Genomic DNA, 15,366 nt, shown 5'->3' with positions numbered 1-15,366 from the left:
GATAAGGTTGATAGAAATTAATATCTATACTTGAGTAGTGGGTCCTCCATGAAAGAAGAAGCTAAAGCAGTATCCACTGAACTTAGTCCTCAAGAACAAGTTGCTAAACTCAATCAGCAATTGCTTATTATAAAAAAATAGTTTGAAAAATTCAAAGAGATGCTCCAAGACACTAAAAATGCTAACAAGAATATGGAAGTACAATTGGATCAAATAAGATAGCAGCTATCTAAACAGATAACAAAAGAATGCCAAGCTGTTCAATTAAGGAGTAGAAAGACATTGAATGTATCAACTCCAGGCAGCAGAAAACCAAGAAAGGAACAACTGACAGAGGATAACCAAACCACTACCCAAAATCCCTCTGAGGATAGTAAGAGCCCAGAGAGGAATGATTCTGGCGTTCAAACGCTAGAAAAGGGTAAAAAGCTGGCATTAAACGCCCATTGGATAGCCAAATCTGGCGTCCAAACGCCAGAAAAGGGTGGCAATCTGGCGTTAAACGCCCATGCAGCACCCAGTTCTGGCGTTCAAACACCAATAAGGGGTCAGACATCTGCAAGTGCTGATAACAACCCCTTTAGGCAGGCTTCTCCAACCACTTCTGTAGGAAATAAACCTGCAACAACTAAGGTTAAAGAATACAAAGCCAAGATTCCTTATCCTCAGAAACTCTGCCAAGCGGAATAGGATAAACAATTTTTCCGCTTTGCAGACTATCTCAGGACTCTTGAAATAAAGATTCCGTTTGCAGAGGCACTTGAGCAAATACCCTCTTATGCTAAGTTCATGAAAGAGATCTTAATTCATAAGAAGGATTGGAGAGAAACTGAAAAAGTTTTTCTCACTGAAGAATGCAGTGCAGTCATTCTGAAAAGCTTACCAAAGAAGCTGAAAGATCCCGGAAGCTTTATGATACCATGCACATTAGAAGGTGCTTGCACCAAGACAGCTCTTTGTGATCTTAGGGCAAGTATCAACCTAATACCTACATCCACTATCAAAAAGCTTGGTTTGACTGATGAAGTTAAACCAACCTGGATATGCCTCCAACTTGCTTATAGCTCCATTAAAATCCCATCAGGCATAATTGAGGACATGATTGTCAAGGTTGGGCCATTTTCCTTCCCTACTGACTTTGTAGTGCTAGAAATGGAGGAGCACAAGAGTGAAACTCTCATTCTAGGAAGACCTTTCCTAGCAACTGGACGAACCCTCATTAATGTCCAAAGAGGGGAGATAACCCTGAGAGTCAATGAGGATGAGTTCAAGTTGAATGCTGTCAAAGCTATGTAGCATCTAGACACATCAAAAGACTACATGAGCACTAATATCATTGACTCCCTGGTGGAGGAGGTCAATATGACTGAGAGTCTCAAATCAGAGCTAGATGACATTTTTAAAGATGTTCAGTCTGATCTAGAGGGACCAGAGAGAATAGAAGAACCTCTGAAAACTCCTCTGGAAGAGGAGAATCCTCCTAAACCCGAGCTTAAACCACTACCACCATCCCTGAAATATGCATTTCTGGGAGAAGATGATACTTTTCCAGTGATCATAAGCTCTGCCTTAGATCCACAGGAAGAAAAAGCACTAATTCAGGTGCTAAGGACACACAAGATAGCTCTTGGATGGTCCATAAGTGATCTTAAGGGCATTACCCCAGCCAGATGCATGCATTAGATCCTTTTGGAGGATGATGCTAAGCCAGTGGTTCAACCACAGAGGCGGCTGAATCCAGCCATGAAGGAGGTGGTGCAGAAAGAGGTTACTAAGTTACTAGAGGCTGGGATTATTTATCCTATTTCTGATAGCCCCTGGGTAAGCCTGTCCAAGTTGTCCCCAAAAAGGGAGGCATGACAGTGGTTCAGAATGAAAAGAATGAACTGGTTCCTACGAGAACAGTTACAGGGTGGCGCATGTGTATTGACTACAGAAGGCTCAATACAGCCACCAGGAAGGATCATTTTCCTTTACCATTCATAGACCAGATGTTAGAGAGACTAGTAGGTCATGAATACTACTGCTTTTTGGATGGATATTCAGGTTACAACCAAATTGCAGTAGATCCTCAAGACCAAGAGAAAACAGCATTCACATATCCATATGGAGTATTTACCTACAGAAGGATGCCATTTGGTCTGTGCAATGCACCTGCAACCTTTCAGAGGTGCATGCTCTCTATCTTCTTTGATATGATAGAGAAATTTCTGGAAGTCTTCATAGATGACTTCTCAGTATTTGGAGACTCATTCAGCTCCTGTCTTGACCATCTAGCACTTGTTCTGAAAAAGGTGCCAATAGACTAACCTGGTTTTAAACTAGGAAAAATGTCACTTTATGGTGACTGAAAGAATTGTCCTTGGGAACAAAATTTCGAACAAGGGAATAGAGGTGGATCAAACTAAGGTAGAGGTAATTGAAAAATTACCACCACCTGCCAATGTTAAGGCAATCAAAAGCTTTCTGGAGCATGCAGGATTCTATAGGAGGTTTATAAAGGATTTTTCAAAAATTGCAAAACCTCTGAGCAATCTGCTAGCTGCTGATACGCCATTTATCTTTGACAAAGAGTGTCTGCAGGCATTTAAGACTCTAAAAGCTAAGCTGGTCACAACACCAGTCATTTCTGCACCAGACTGGACATTACCATTCGAACTAATGTGTGATGCCAGTGACCATGCCATTGGTACAGTATTGGGACAAAAGCATAACAAGCTTCTGCACGTCATTTACTATGCTAGCCGTGTTTTGAATGACGCACAGAAGAATTACACAACCACAGAAAAAGAATTGCTTGCAGTGGTTTATGCCATTGACAAGTTCAGATCTTATTTAGTGGGATCAAAAGTAATTGTGTACACTGACCATGCTGCTCTAAAATATCTCCTCACAAAGCAGGATTCAAAACCCAGGCTCATAAGATGGGTGTTGCTTCTGCAAGAGTTTGATATAGAAATAAGAGACAGAAAGGGGACAGAGAACCAGGTAGCTGATCACCTGTCCCGGATAGAACCAATAGCAGGAGCGTCCCTCCCTCCTACTGAGATCTCTGAAACCTTTCCAGATGAGCAACTCTTTGCCATTGAAGAAGTACCATGGTTTGCAGACATTGCAAACTATAAAGCTGTGAGATTCATACCCAAAAAGTACAGTAAGCAGCAAACAAAAAAATTGATTACTGATGCAAAGTACTACTTGTGGGATGAACCATATCTCTTTAAGAGGTATGCAGATGGAATGATTCGTAGATGTGTGCCTAGAGAAGAGGCACAGAAGATCTTATGGCATTGCCATGGATCACAGTATGGAGGACATTTCGGAGGTGAGCGGACAGCCACCAAGGTTCTCTAATGTGATTTCTACTGGCCTACTCTCTACAGAGACTCTTGAGAGTTTGTACATAACTATGACAGTTGCCAGAGAGCTAGTAATCTACCTCACGGTTATGCCATGCCTCAGCAAGGGATCTTAGAGATTGAGTTGTTTGATGTATGGGGTATTGACTTCATGGGGCCTTTCCCACCATCATACTCAAACACTTATATTCTGGTGGCAGTAGACTATGTATCTAAATGGGTAGAGGCAATTGCAATACCCACTAATAATACTAAGACAGTGATGAAGTTCCTTCAGAAGCATATCTTCAGAAGGTTCGGTGTCTCTAGGATACTGATCAGTGATGGAGGCACTCATTTCTGCAATAAACAGCTTGATTCTGCTTTGGTCAGATATGAAATTAACCATAAAGTGACCACTCCATATCATCCACAGACAAATGGGCAGGTTGAAGTCTCAAATAGAGAACTAAAATGAATCCTAGAATGGACTGTAAGTACCCGTAGAAATGATTGGGCAAGAGGTCTGGATGATGCTCTGTGGGCATACAAAACAGCATTCAAGACTCCTATAGGGACCTCTCCATACCAACTTGTGTATGGAAAAGCCTGTCATCTGCCAGTGGAACTGGAACACAAGGCCTACTGGGCAACCAAGTTCCTGAACCTTGATGCTAAGGTAGCTGGAGAGAGAAGATTACTCCAGTTGAATGAGCTGGAGGAGTTCAGGCTCAATTCTTTCGAAAATTCTAAGATCTATAAAGAGAAAGCAAAAAGATGGCATGACAAAAGACTGTCATCTAGAGTCTTTGAGCCAGGACAGAAGGTCCTGCTGTTTAACTCTAGGCTCAGATTGTTCCCTGGGAAATTAAAATCCCAGTGGAAGGGACCATATGTGATTACAAGTGTGTCACCATATGGGTATGTAGAGCTTCAGGATATTGACTCTGACAAAAAATTCATTGTTAATGGACAGAGAGTCAAACATTATCTTGAAGGCAATGTTGAGCAAGAATGCTCAAAACTGAGACTAAATTAAAAGCTCAGCAAAAATCTAGCTAAAGACAGTAAAGAAGCGCTTATTGGGAGGCAACCCAATCTTATTTATCTAGGTTAATTACTTTTTCATTTTATTTTTCATTGTTATTTTATGTTTTCTTTAGGTTGATGATCATGTGGAGTCATAAAAATAGCTGCAGAATTAAAGCAGAATAAAAAATAGCATCAAAAACAGCACACCCTGGAGGATAGGCTTACTGGCATTTAAACGCTAGTAAGGATAGCAGAATGGGCGTTTAACGCGCAGTCTGACAGCATTCTGGGCGTTAAACGCCAGAATTGGTAGACAGACTGGCATTTAATGCCAGAAAGGGGTGTCTGGTGGGCGTTAAACGCCAGAAATGGTAGCATTCTGGGCGTTTAATGCCAGGATGACACAAGGGAGGTAGTTTTGTTTCCAATTCGATTTTTTTCAATTTTTCATATTTTAATTCATAATTTTTTACATCAAACATGTTTTAAACTTTCATCTTTCAATTTCTATTTTCAAAAATTAATAATCTTTCAAATTCTTTTTAAGTCTTTTTCAATTCTTTTCAAATCCTTCCAAAACATTTTCAAAACTTACCTATCTTTTCAAATCCTTTTCAACTCTTTTTAATTTTTCTTGCATACAATAACAAGTTTTTAAAATTAATTGCATAATTCTTTTTCTACTCCCTTCTATCCACTGTTGCTCGAGGACGAGCAAACCTTTTTAAATTTGGTGTGGAAAAGCTCAGCTTTTTGCTTTCTATAACCACTAATGGCACCTAAGGCCGAAGAAACCTCTAGGAAGAGAAGCAAAAAAGGTAAGGAAGAGACATAGAGGAGCTCAAGCACTCCATAAGATCTTCAAGAGGAAGAACTAGCCGCCATCACTAAGGTGGACCCGTTCTTTAACTTCCCTGTTCTTATTTTTCTGCTTTTTCGTTCCCTATGCTTTATGTTTTGTCTATGTTTGTGTCTTTATTACATGATCATTAGTGTTTAGTATCTATGCCTTAAAGTTATGAATGTCCTATGAATCCTTCACCTTTCTTAAATAAAAAATGTTTTTAATTACAAAAGAACAAGAAGTGCATAATTTCGAATTCTATCTTGAAGTTAGCTTAACTATTTTGATGTGGTGGTAATACTTTTTGTTTTCTGAATAAATGCTTAAATAGTGCATATTTTTGATATTGTTGTTTATAAATGTTAAAATTGTTGGCTCTTGAAAGAATAATAAAAAAGGAGAAATGTTATTGATAATCTAAAAAATCATAAAATTGATTCTTGAAGCAAGAAAAAGAAGTGAAAAGCAAAGCTTGCTTGCGGAAAAAAAAGAAAAAGCAAGCAGAAAAAGCCAATAGCTCTTTAAACCAAGAGGTAAGAGCAAAAAGCCAATAACCCTTTAAACTAAAAGGCAAGGGTAAAAAGGATCCAAGGTTTTGAGCATTAATGGATAGGAGGGCCCAAAGGAATAAAATTCTGGCCTAAGCGGCTAAACCAAGCTGTCCCTAACCATGTGCTTGTGGCATGAAGGTGTCAAGTGAACAGCTTGAGACTGAGTGGTCAAAGTCGTGATCCAAAGCAAAAACTTAAGAGCTCTGGACACCTCTAGCTGGGGACTCTAGCAAAGCTAAGTCACAATCTGAAAAGGTTCACCCAGTTATGTGTCTGTGGCATTTATGTATCCGGTGGTAATACTGGAAAACAAAATGCTTAGGGTCACGGCTAAGACTCATAAAGTAACTGTGTTCAAGAATCAACATACTGAACTAGGAGAATCAATAACACTATCTGAATTCTGAGTTCCTATAGATGCCAATCATTTTGAACTTCAAAGGATAAAATGAGATGCCAAAACTGTTCAGAAGCAAAAAGCTTCTAGCCCCGCTCATCTAATTAAAACTGATCTTCATAGATGTTTTCAGAATTTATTGTATATTCTCTTTTTTTATCCTAATTTGTTTTTAGTTGCTTGGAGACAAGCAAAAATTTAAGTTTGGTGTTGTGATGAGCGGATATTTTATATCCTTTTTGGCACTATTTTTATATAGTTTTTAGTATGTTTTAGTTAGGTTTTATTATATTTTTATTAGTTTTTATTCAAAAATCATATTTCTGGATTTTACTATGAGTTTGTGTATTTTTCTGTGATTTCAGGTATTTTCTGGCAGAAATTGAGGGACCTGAGCAAAAATTTGATTCAGAGGCTGAAAAAGGACTGCAGATGTTGTTGGATTCTGACCCTCCTACACTTGAAGTGGGTTTTCTGGAGTTACAGAAGGCCAATTGGCGCGCTCTGAATTGCGTTGGAAAGTAGACATCCTGGGCTTTCCAGTAATATATAATAGTTTATACTTTTCCCGATATTTGATGGCCTAAACTGACGTTCAAAATCAGCCCAAAGAACAATGGCGTAAAACGCCAGGACTGGCACTAAAACTGGTGTTTAATGCCCAAAATGGCACCCCAGCTGGCGTTTAACTCCAAGAACAGCCTATGCACGAAAAATCTTCAATACTCAGCCCAAGCACACACCAAGTGGGCCCCGGAAGTAGATTTCTGCACTATCTGCACTTAGTTACTCATTTTCTGTAAACCCTAGTAACTAGTTTAGAATAAAAACTACTTTTAGAGATTTATTTTGCAACTCATGACATTTTTACACTTCATATGGTATCTCTGATGGCATGAGTCTCTAAACCCCATTGGTGGGGGTGAGGAGCTCTACTGTGTCTCAATGGATTAATGCAATTACTACTGTTTTCTATTCAATCACGCTTGATACTATTCTAAGATACTCATTCGTACTTTAATATGATGAATGTGATGATCCGTGACACTCATCATCATTCTCACCCTATGAACGCGTGCCTGACAACCACTCCCGTTTTATCTGAGCTCAAAATAGTCATTGGGCGACAGCTTGAATACGTATTTTTTGGGTTTCTGATCCGCGAGATTAGAACCTTCGTGGTATAGGCTAGAACCAATTGGCAGCATTCTTGGGATCCGGAAATTCTAAACCTTGTCTGTGGTATTCTGAGTAGGATCTGGAAAGGGATGACTGTGACGAGCTTCAAACTTGCTAATGTTGGGCGCAGTGACAGTGTGCAAAAAGACAATGGTCCTATTCCGACGCTAGCAGGAACCGACAGATAATTAGCCATGCGGTGACAGCGCATATGGATTTGTTTTCATCCGAGAGGATCATACAGCTTGCCGTGGAAGGAAGCCATGCGTGTTTGGAGAAGAAGACAGTAGGAAAGCAGAGGTTCACACGACAGAGCATCTCCGGAACCTCAACCTGTTCCTCATTACTGAATCACAAGTACCTTTTATTTTATGTCATTTATTTTTCATAAACAAAATCATCTTTATCATTAATCTCCTGACTAAGATTTACGAGATAACCATAGCTTGCTTCAAGCCAACAATCTTCGTGAGAACGATCCTTACTCACGTAAGGTATTACTTGGGCGACCCAGTGCACTTACTGGTTAGTGGTACGAGTTATGAAAAGTGTGATTTACAATTTCGTGCACCACTTCACATTTTTAAGGATAAACCTACGGGGAGCCGTACTGGAGATCGACCCAAGGCAAACTGCTCGAGCTCGATTTCCTCAAAAAATGGTCAAAAAGTCTAAAGGACATGACCACAAAGGGAAAAGTCGAGCTCAAGCAGGGACAACCCAGACTGTTTAAAGACAAAGCGACCGATCTCTTTAGGTTAGGTCCCCCGACGTCTTCTTTAAAAGAGTTTGGCCAGACCGACATACGAAGCCCAAGCAGGCCCAAACAAAGAGACACAGCCCAATCTAAAGGCGGCCAAAGCCTAGAAAGATAAAGGCGGCCCCCTTAAAGATAAGGTGACTTCACTCAAAGATAAGATAACCCACACTACTATAAATACACTGGAGCACCCAAGTATAACTCATACTCTGATTCTACACAAAAAAACTGCTTAAAGCCCATGCTAACTTAAGCATCGGAATCTCTTGCAAGTACCACCACCCTCCAGTGACAAAGGATCAGTAGCACCTCCAGCTCCACCAGTTCCACCAGGTCGGACACGACAGCTCCAGCCACTACAGCAGATCTCATCTGAGATCGACCTTCAGTTTTAGGTAACCCTCATAACACTTTCCTTTCCTCAAAATTGACTAGAAGGGAAGGGATTTCATAGCTGATCCTGCCATAAACCTGGATAGAATGACCAACCATTCGTTTAATTGTTGGACCTCTTTAATACAGGTCATACCTTTCATGTTGAGTATGGCTTGGCATTTGTTGGGGTTAGCTTTTATGCCTCTTTGAGTCAGCATGAACCCTAAAAACTTCCCAGCTTCTACCGTATAGGTGCATTTTAAGGGATTTAATATCATCTCATGCTTCTTTATAGTGGAGAAGACTTTCGAGAGGTCGGACACTAGTATCCCGTCCTTTTTGGTCTTAACGAGCATGTCATCCACATATACCTCCATGAGTTTTCCTATGTAAGGGGAAAACACCTTATTCATCAGCCTTTAGTAGGTAGCTCCTGCATTCTTTAATCTGAAAGGCATCACTATGTAGTAATAGTTTGCCTTTGGAGTTATAAAAGAGGTTTTTTCTTGATCCGGCTTGTACATCGGGATTTGATTGTATCCCGGGTAAGCATCCATAAAGAACAAGTATCTGTAGCCTGAAGCGGAGTCGACTAGAGCATCAATGCTAGGGAGTGGATAAGGGTCCTTGGGGGCAGGCTTTGTTGAGGTCAGTGTAATCGACATACATTCTCCATTTTCTATTTTTCTTTTTACCAAAACAACATTGGCCAGCCAAAGCGAAAATTTGACCTCCCTTATGAATCCTACTTCTAGTAGAGCCTACACTTGTTCTTCTACGGCTTGCGTTCGCTCTGGTTCAAGCTTTCTACGCTTTTACTGAACAGGTCGGGAACCTGGGTACACAGCAAGCCTATGGCACATCAAGTCGGGATTTATACCAGGCATGTCAGAGGCTTTCCAAGCAAAGAGGTCAGAGCTTTTTCTCTATAATTCAATGAGCTGTTTCCTCAGGATTTCCTCCAGGTTCGCCCCTATGCTCGTTGTCTTGTCGGGTGGTCTCTGATTTGTATCTCTTATGTTTTGCCTTCTGGTTGGGGTCGTAGTTCTTCTTGAACTCACACTCCACCTAACTTAATTGTATTGACTTCTTTGCCCTCTGAGCTGCCTTTCAAACCGAGGCTTTCATTATGGTATTTTCTTGCTAACATCTGGTCTTCTTTAATGGTGGCGATCCCTTCAACTGTGGAAAACTTCATGCAAAGATGTGGGGGTGAAAACGACAGCTGCAAGTCGGTTCAGGGTTGTCCGACCTATTAGAGCATTGTATACTGAATTTTCGTTGACTACAATGAAGTCGATACTTAGTGTCTTTGACTTGGCCCCTTTTCCGAAGGTGGTGTATAATGAGATGTAGCTTAGAGGTGAAAGGGGCTATCCGAGTATGCTTTGAGATCCCTTTCCTCAAGCCCGAGCTTGTCGAAGGCGGGCTTAAATAGGATATCCGCCGAGTTGCCTTTATCTACCAAAGTCCGGTGTAGGTTAGCGTTTGCCAAGATCATAGTTATTAACATTGGGTCATCGTTCCCGGGTATTATACCCTGAACATCTTCTTTAGTGAAGGAGATGGTGGGTAGGTCGGGTGATCAATCGTCATGTTTGACTGGATATACTTCCTTTAGGTGTCTTTTTCGCGAGGATTTTGATATTCCTCCTCCCACGAATCCACCATTGATCATATGTATATGTCGTTCGGGGGTGTGAGGATGGCGTTCTGGTCGTCCTCCTTCTTTATCCCTTCTTCTCTTCCTCGGGTCGTCCGATATGTTTGCCGTGTATCTATCAAGTCGGCCTTCCCTGGATAACCTTTCAATGACGTTCTTGAGATCGTAGCATTCATTAGTGGAATACCCGTGTAGCTTATGGTATTCACAATATTCTGTCCGACTTCCAACTTTTTTATGCTTAATCGGACGAGGAGGTGGAAGCTTCTCTGTGGTATATCTCTTTGTAGACTTCAACCAGGGAAACCCTTAAAGGGGTGTAGTTGTGATACTTTCGAGGTTTTTCTACGTTTTGCTCCTCTTTTTTCTTGGGTTCCCTTTCCTTGTCCTGACTTTAATAGTAGGGCAAGTTGGTTCACGGGGGAGGTTCTCTAAGTCGGGAATTTTCTTCCATATTGATATATTTCTCTGTCCTTTCTTGTACTTTATTCAGAGAGGAGGGATGCCGTTTAGATATGGACTGGGAGAATAGTCCTTCTTTTAGACCATTAACCAAACCCATTATTACCGCTTTAGTTGGTAGGCTCTGGATCTTTAGGAAAGCCTTGTTAAATATTTTCCTATAATCGCGGAGGCTTTTCCCGGTCTCTTGTTTTACTCCTAATAGGCTCGGGCGTGCTTTGTCTTGTCTTTATGGATGGAGAATCTGGTCAGGAAAAAACTAGTGACTAACCTGGAGGGCAAGCCATCAAACCATTTCATGGCAGCCTTCGTTAAAGTAGTCAGGAAGGCATTGCAACGAGTTACGTCAGAAGCGTCAGCCAGGTACATTCTGCTTCTGAAGTTGCTGAGATGGTGACTCGGATCGGACGTTCCGTCGTAGAGATCCATGTCGGGTGATTTAAAGTTCCGAGGAACTCTAGCCTTCACAATCCCTTCTGTGAACAGATTCCGTCCTCCTAACGGACTTTCATCACGTTCCATTCAAGTAGTCCTTCTTTGTATGTCAGCTTCTAGTTTTCGTAACTTGTCTTCTAATTCCTTTCATCACCTTACTTCCTTTCGTAGCTCCCGTTCTGTCTCCCGTTGTCTTTCGGCCTCGTATTCGAGCTGTTGCAACCGATCTCCTTGACCATAGACGAGATCTAGGATCTCGGTCGCGTGAGGTGGGTCCTCCGCTTCGGGATAGAGGACCTCGGACTGAATCCTCCTTATTTGAGGATTTCCAGAACTCCCTTCCCCGTGGGGGCCATGATGTGGTGGCGGAGGAGGAAGTAAGAGGGTTTGGTCCGCTGCCTGGTCTTCTGGTTCAGACTCAGACGCCGTATAGCCATCTCTGAGCTCGTGGTCCGCCATTGGTCAGAGGGTGAATTCCAAGTCCGCGACAACGGCGCCAATATTTCGAGGGTTACCTGAAATGTTTATTTGGGTTTGAACGTGAGGTCCAGATCCCTTTGTGTGGCAGCGTCTGACTTGATCTGCCAAAGTGCCGCCTGTCCCAGTTTCTCGTGAGGAGGTGAGGGGTGGTACCTGCAAGAGACTCCGATGCTTAAGTTAACAAGGACTTTAGGCAGGTTTTTAGTAGATTAGAACGTGTGTTATTGATGCGGGCAGAAATTGGCGAATTAAAAATTGTTAAAATATGTACGTTACAAGTATAGTTCTTAATTCGCCAGAAATCTGCCTATCAATTTAGAAAGATGTCACAGAAAATTGAAATTAAAATACTGGAAGTATGAATCCCAGGTCGTCTCCCAACGAGTTGCAGAAAAGTGTGCTATTTTATTAATCAGAGATTTTCAAAAAGGGTTGAATTGAGCAAACAGAAAATTAAATTGGTGAATTTGAATAATGTAAATAAAAGCCTTGACTGGGAATTGATTAGTTGGAATCCCTATTATTGTTGGAATGCTCTCAGGATTAGTTGACAATTGAAGGTTGTCCTGTTTAGTTATCCTTCACTAGGTAAAAGAAAGTCAAACAAGTTGGAATGCTACGTCCGTTCACAAGTTGCAATCCACTTAATTAAAAGGGATTAATGTTAGTGATTAGGATGCAATCTAACCATAAACCCAATTACAATTTTTCTTTCAAGCCTCCCAACTCAAGGGTTCCTTTCAATCAATTCCCCATCAAGTTAGGGAACTACTCGCTCATTGTGAATGTAAAATTCATAGCATATAAAAAGGAATTAAAGGAAGACATTGTAAATAAAAATCAAAATAGTCAATTAAAAATAAAGGTGATCCTTGTATTAAATAATCCTAAAAATATTCCAGTGATAAAATTAGCAAAGCAAATAACATGGAAGAGTGAAGCCAAGTAAAGAAAACGAACTAGAATGACGAAGTCTTGATAAGGTAATAACTCTTCTCAGTGTTCCAATGCCAAAAAAGTAAGAGAAAATTAAATCCTAAGAACTATGAATGTGTAGAGAGAAAACCCAGAGGAGGAGTAAAACTAGATCTAAAAACTAAAACTGTGTAGAATGAATGTTCTCTCTGGTTTCTGCATGTTCTCTGGCTCTAGTCTGCTGTTCTGGGCCGAAAATTGGGTCAAAATAGGGTCCAAAATCACCCCCAGTGATTCTGCAAATTATGCAGATCGCGCATGCCACGCGATCACGTCGCTCATGCGGACGCGTCATTCGCGTTTCGCTTCACCACGCGGGCGCGTCGTTCACGCCTCCGCGTCGCTCGTGCTTTTCCATTTCCGCGGTCACGTCATCCATGCGGCCGCGTCACTGCGATTTGATCTTCTTCGCGCGGTCGCGTCGTCCATGCGGCCGCGTCGCTTCTCGCTGGTCATCTCTTCAATTTCTTGTGTTCCTTCCATTTTTGCTAGCTTCCTTTCCAATCTCCAACTCATTCTTGTTCTATAAAGCCTGAAACGCTTAACACATAGATCACGTCATCGAATGGAATAAAGGAGAAGTAAAATGTATAATTAAAAGTCTCTAGGAAGCAGTTTTCACTCATGTAATAATTTCAGGAAGGAAATATAAATGCATGCTATTTTAATGAATAAGTGGGTCAGGATCATGATAAAACCACACAATTAAACACAATATAAACCATAAAATAGTGGTTTATCAGTTATACTTGGAAAGTGCCAATGTACTTCTAGTAGGAGAGATAACTATTTTTATTGAAGTAGTTCCATCTTTTTTTATAGATAAGCATTCCCCTTGTTTTGGAAGTTTGTTGGGATCTACCTTCTAGAAGTGATAGAGCCAACTAGAGAGGTTTAAGGAGACAATTACTTGTTCAGTCATGTAGAACTGGACCTATATGTTTTTATCCGACCTCTTCAAAGAAGTCGGGTATGTAGTGAAGTCTACCTTTATTGGTGGCCATTTTGTATTTATTGGGCCTAGCTCTTATTTATTTGGGTCAGGATATAAACATTAATTAATAACTTAAATATATTAAGAGAATTGATAGCTTAAGTATAATATAAAAATAATAATTCTTAAATGCTATTATAAAATAATTGTCGTGTAAAAAAATAAGAAAATATTATATATAATATTCATCCTATTTAGTTTTGTTTATCCAACTTTTGATTCTAGTAAAGAGTATTTTTATAATTATATTCAAATACAAACTATTTTTCTATTTTTATCTCTAATTCTACTTGTTTCCTAAAGAATTTTCTTTCAACCTCACGAAAGTTTTATTCTTTAATTACTTAATATAAGAATACAAGTAGATTTTTGGGCATTGAGAAATTAGGGACAAGCAATTTCTCCACCAACAATATTAAAGTGAAAAGAAGAGTTCCATGCATATCTGAAAGTAACAGGGCGAAATCTCGTGATAGGGTTACTATCAGCAACAACACAAAGTTGCCCCTGAATCTTCAATGAAGGGTCGATAGGCTTTACAGATTGAAATCCTGAACAATTTAAAACCACCAGGGGAAAAGTACATATACAATCAGTGACTATAAAAGCTCGCCACTCTTGCTTTCCTTTGACTTTGGCCCCTGTTTGTTTCTGTTCAATCTTCAGATCACTCAATTGACACTGGCTATAACCTGAGATACACATATATTTGAACCAAAATAACAAACAAATTAAAATTATTAGTCATAATAAGAATACTATATATACATAAAAAATCAGTCTTTAAATTAATTGTAATTGTGTGTGTATATATTATTTTATATTTTTAATATATATTTTGTATTTTATTGGTGGTTAATTCTTGATATATACATAATATAGTTGTTGTGAGTACTTGAAAATTTCAAGTTAACAATAAAATGAAAAAGAAAAAAAAAAGAAAAAGGGAGTAGAAATTCATGCATTTGAAAAGTAAAAAGTAATTACATTGAGAAAGGAGGGCAAGGAAGAGGAGTATGATGCTCATAGTTTTGTTGTTCATGGCAGCCATTCTTTTTGAGAAATCAAATGCTGCCTCGATGAATTTTTGAATTTTTCTATTGTATTTCAACATTATTTTGGTGTGTCTTTTATAGTTACACAATGACACTCAATTGACTAAAATGTTGCAAAAACGACAAAGAACAATAATTATATTTTGGTAAAATTAATTTTAAAATTTAAAACACCATAATGAACATAAATATAAAAATAAATTTAGATATTTACTAACAAGGTCATACTTAGTTTTAAAATTTGATAAACACAAATAAATTTTAAAAAACTTTTTGTTTGGTATTTTAAAAAGTATTTTAACTTTTAAAAATTATAAATATAAACGTATAATATTTTTTATTTATCAAATACGTCATCAAAAAGTTTTATCAAATTAAACATTAACTTTCATCTTAGAAAGAAAATAATGTTTAATTTTTTATTATATTTTTAGGTTGACTGGATCATAATTTTGCAGGTACATATTTATGTCGTTTGACTGTATTGAATTATAAATTTAAAATTATTAATAACATGAGAAATAAGATCCAAATTGAACTATAAATGAATTATATGTAGGATTTATTTATTCTATATTCAAATACGAATTAAAAAATTAAATGTTCCTTAACTGGCGCTGAAAAGTTTTTTGAGAAATATCAAGATGGTCATGTCATAATTAATATTCATCATTATGTTATTAAATATGTTGACTTGGCACGTACAGGCATCAGTCTTCGTATGTTTCTCTTCTCAATGTCATTTGTAGTGAAAATTTTGCGCATTCAAACAATTTTAGCATCTAAGTTTATTTAAGTAATTTAAAAGAATAATTTTAGTATCTAA

General features: G+C 39.0%; 1 long non-coding RNA gene across 1 annotated transcript; it reads right to left on the bottom strand.

Moving 5' to 3' along the window:
- Window positions 1–13,806: 13,806 nt before the first annotated feature.
- LOC112740452 (uncharacterized) lies at window positions 13,807–14,582 on the bottom strand. The gene is made up of 2 exons (XR_011871830.1): window positions 14,473–14,582; window positions 13,807–14,177 (listed from the first exon to the last, which is right to left on the bottom strand). It is a non-coding gene; the product is annotated as an uncharacterized lncRNA (long non-coding RNA).
- Window positions 14,583–15,366: the final 784 nt, after the last annotated feature.

The sequence above is a fragment of the Arachis hypogaea genome, chromosome 14 (genome assembly GCF_003086295.3).
Source record: "Arachis hypogaea cultivar Tifrunner chromosome 14, arahy.Tifrunner.gnm2.J5K5, whole genome shotgun sequence".
In the NCBI taxonomy this organism is placed as follows: Eukaryota; Viridiplantae; Streptophyta; class Magnoliopsida; order Fabales; family Fabaceae; genus Arachis; species Arachis hypogaea.
This window is presented reverse-complemented; position numbering and strand designations above follow the sequence as displayed.